We start from the raw sequence: 4,278 nt of genomic DNA, 5'->3' as shown, positions 1-4,278 counted from the left end.
ATAGATGCTTGCCACATGCTTAATGCAAAGCATGGCAAGCTGCCACTTAATAATACTACTATTTATCATTTATATAGTGCTGTAGAATGTTCAGAACAATTTATGATGCTCAGATCCATGTCTAATTATACTCCATAATTTATGAAGTGTCCAATAATTTAATTAACTGTTGTGGATGGTATTGATAAATTCATTCAATACAGCTTCAAATAATTAAAAAAGATGTGCTGGACACATTTCAATATAAATCTTCTTCAGCAGCATTATTAATAACAATTCAACATGTCCACAATTTGGTTTTGAAAGCTGATTAAGTGGAGAGCTTCTTTGGTCTTAGAACTCACTGTATCCACACAAAAAGCAGAGAACCCCTAAATCCAATTTAAAAACATTCCCATAAAAAAGGTCCTCAGAAAAGAGTATTTTTGGGTGAAAGTAAAAAAAAGAAAAGAATTCAAAAGCCATTCTTGAAGACTTGCTGTTATAATTGTGATATGAAAATAAAACTGTAAAAATTTGGCATTATTTCCCACTTAAAACATTATATTATATATTGTTTTCACACACACCCAGTACTGCTAAAATGTAGTAAAGAGTAAAACCTAACATTTACATAAAACCAGAAAGTAGATCCCAAAACCTTTACCCAGCAAGGTAAATCAACCTCAAGTCCAGCTATACTCTATAAAACTGTTTTGGAACTTTTGCAATCTGTCAGACCAGCACCTTGTATCTATAAAAGATTGTGGGCATTTATTAAAAATTAAATGCTTCAGCTGCCATAATCAATGTGCAATGATCCCATGGACTAGTAGTATTGATTCCTAGAGCATCGAGGTGTCAGATGTAAAACCCCTTTGCAGAAATGTAGTCACCTGGGGGAAAAACATGAGTGATGTATTAGGAATTCTAAGGCTTGCCCTTTATATTGTGGGCAAATAATAATTTACCTCGTAGGAGTTTTGGATATTTCTGTATATGCTGAGAATCATTTGCCAGAAGACAAAATCCCACAATAAAAAGTATTTGGCACAGATGGCAGTCACACAGGTTCTCCATCTTGGAGACTGAAGAATGATACCTTGTATGATATATGTGATTTGCCTCTTTCTACAAGGCGGTTGTGTGACCAGCCGAACCTCATGATATTTAGCAGTTCAAAATGTTTACAGGCTATTAGTGACACCAGTACTGATTTTCAGCAGGATTTTAATGACGGTGGGGATACAGAATAGTTTGACAGGGAACATCTGGATTGGCTGTCAGGGTAACCATAGCCTAGGGACTACTTTGGTCTGCCAGTTTTGCTAAAGAGGCTACACTACCCTTTCTCTCCTCCTTTCTGAACCAGAAGTGTAATGACCGTAAAGAAATCAGATTTCTTTTCCTGTCAGAAACATGCGACGATAGTGCTAGAACAGAGATATTGGCCTCCAACTCCCACCAGCTCCAGCCAACATGCCCAATGGTCAAGGAAGCTTGGAGTTATCGTCCAATCTCTGGAGGCTCATGCTGGGTGGATGCATTTTGCAGTGGCATTTGTGCTCACCGTGCAGTGACAACATGGGGAGCTGGGTTTTCCCAAGGAATCCAGTCCATGAGAGAACCAAAAGTTTATTTGCTCTTGACAAGTGGTTTTAAAGGTTTCCCTGTTGAAAGTGTGGTGGCATCAGCGTTTGTTGTAGGGGTGATGAATCTCTGGCCCATGGGCCTGATCTAGACTCCCAAGTGATTTTCTATGCGTTCATGACAGCCTCACCCTGGCCCCCCAAAATGGATGTGGAAGCACAGAAGAAAAATGTCCTAAGGTCTCTGATCTGTTAACAATGGTGGGTGGGAACAGGAGAAGAGGAGAGGTGCTTTGTTCAGTCAGGAGGCACTTTGCTGCTTTGGAGCCTCTTCTCACTGTGCCACTTCCTACTGCAGTGCATCTTACCTCATCTCAGTCGAGGCAGTGAGCACAATTGGAGGAGAGGGTGTGTGGTGCTGGTTTGGGAAAAGGAATATCTATTTGGAGTAGATGCTGCTGTTTGCTGGTGCCGCTGATGGGGGGGAAGCTGCAGTGGACCCAGTTGCCATGAAAAGCATTGGTTGCCAATTTGGGGTGTAAAGGTGTCGAGGCTGTCAAATTGTGTTGCCAGTTCAGTTGAGTTAAGAACATAAGAAGAGCCTGCTGGATCAGGCCAGTGGCCCATCTAGTCCAGCATCCTGTTCTCACAGTGGCCAACCAGGTGCCTGGGGGAAGCCCGCAAGCAGGACCCGAGTGCAAGAACACTCTCCCCTCCTGAGGCTTCCGGCAACTGGTTTTCAGAAGCATGCTGCCTCTGACTAGGGTGGCAGAGCACAGCCATCATGGCTAGTAGCCATTGATAGCCCTGTCCTCCATGAATTTGTCTAATCTTCTTTTAAAGCCATCCAAGCTGGTGGCCATTACTGCATCTTGTGGGAGCAAATTCCATAGTTTAACTATGCGCTGAGTAAAGAAGTACTTCCTTTTGTCTGTCCTGAATCTTCCAACATTCAGCTTCTTTGAATGTCCATGAGTTCTAGTATTGTTAGAGAGAGGGAGAAGAACTTCCAGGGCTTCTGAGTAACGTTACAGCACATACTCTGGATAGATCAGTGGTGAGGGGGGTGAGGGATGGTGAGAATTTTGATTCAGTTCACATTTCAAGCTGACTTTATTAAATCTGCACTTTCCGAAACAGGATGACAACTGAAACACAGCCATCCTTCAAAATTCACACTGATTCGAAGTTTGCAATGCAGGTCGCCAAACAACCAGGGTTTACAAAAATGCATTTGTTAGGGCAGTGGCGTCACTAGTGGGAGTGCGGGGGGGTGCTGACCTCTGGTGCGCGCCCTCCCAGAGGCAGCACGCACTTGAGGCCAGCCACCCTGTCTATGCCCCTGGGAGGACGCGCGCCGGAGGGGCACCCAGCCGCAGAAGGCCTGGGAACACCGGCGCACCTCCCTCGCCCCGCCGACGCTGCTCCCGCTCCCAATCTTGTCCGCCCGCCCACCTCTGAGGAGGAGTCGGCGCAGCCTTGCCGGGCAACGGCGCGGGGCGGGGTGGCTCTGGGTGTCACCCCCCTCATGGTGACACCCAGGGGCAGGCCGCACCCTCCGCACCCCGGTAGGGACGTCCCTGTGTTAGGGGAAAGAGTGCATAACAATGAATACGTAAGTGAAAATAACATGCAAAAATGTGTTATATGATGAGACATGGCTTGCAAAAATGTGTACATTAGTCAAAAGTCCCTACAAAAATGTGTTTATTAGGAAGAATTTGCACTAAAATGCTGGAGAATTTTCATGAGGATTTAAAAAAATCTGCAGATTGCTACAGAAAAGTGGAGAATGTAAGACCGGAAAACTGAGAAACAGAGAGAACCAAAATGGACAGAGAATCTCAGGTGTCAGACTACAAGTCCCATCAACCCCAGCCAGCTTAGCCAATGGCCAAGGCTAAGGGAGCTGTAGTCCAACGACATCTGGGGACCCAAGGTCGAAGAACGGTGAGCTACAGCCCTTCCCCTACTCTACCTGCTACTGCACATTATACTGCCTGTTTTGAGTTATTTAAGGCAGGGATTGGCAGACTTCGGGCTTGCAGGATCTACTTTGTTTTTAATACTAGAACTCCACGTCCCAAGAGCCAAGTGCAAAGTAGTGACTTGGGGGAGGGCAACATGCTCTTGGGATTAAGGAAAAGGGTGCCTCCGAGTACATGCTCAACCCAGGAACTGGTTTTCAGCACCAGAACTGAGCACTCACTCCCACCAGACAAAAATCTACTCCTGGTGCTCCACGCCCCCCCCAATCTCTGAGAATAAAAAGCAGAGACGATTTGCTTCTAAGCCTGTTTTCTTTCTCATCATTATCAGAGTAACCAAATAATACTATACCTAACAGCCAATTTAGAAATAGTCTAACACTCAGCTTGCATGTAGCAGAGGCGAAGATTTGCTGCCTGCAGTACACAAGTTTGTGTCTTTCTCACACCCTACAATGCTATGCATCGTAATGGTTAGCCCAGTCACTGGGCTCATTAAGTGAACCGATGGGGTAATTGATAGTGTGTGGATGCCATATAATTTTCTACTGACGACTTTCTAGAAGATGAAAAACGGATTGTTCCCTCTCTCCATGAATGCCCCAGGTTAAGAGAAAAGCAAATTCACTGGCTTGCCGTTTGATGTACCTTTTTGTCTGATGAAAGCATTTTTCTCTAGCAGGTATTTTAGAGTGCCCAAGGCACAGAAGCAGGCTATTAAT

The sequence above is a fragment of the Rhineura floridana genome, chromosome 5, assembly GCF_030035675.1.
Source record: "Rhineura floridana isolate rRhiFlo1 chromosome 5, rRhiFlo1.hap2, whole genome shotgun sequence".
Classification (NCBI taxonomy): Eukaryota; Metazoa; Chordata; class Lepidosauria; order Squamata; family Rhineuridae; genus Rhineura; species Rhineura floridana.
The sequence above is the reverse complement of the archived record's forward strand: the minus strand, read 5'-3'. Positions refer to the sequence as shown.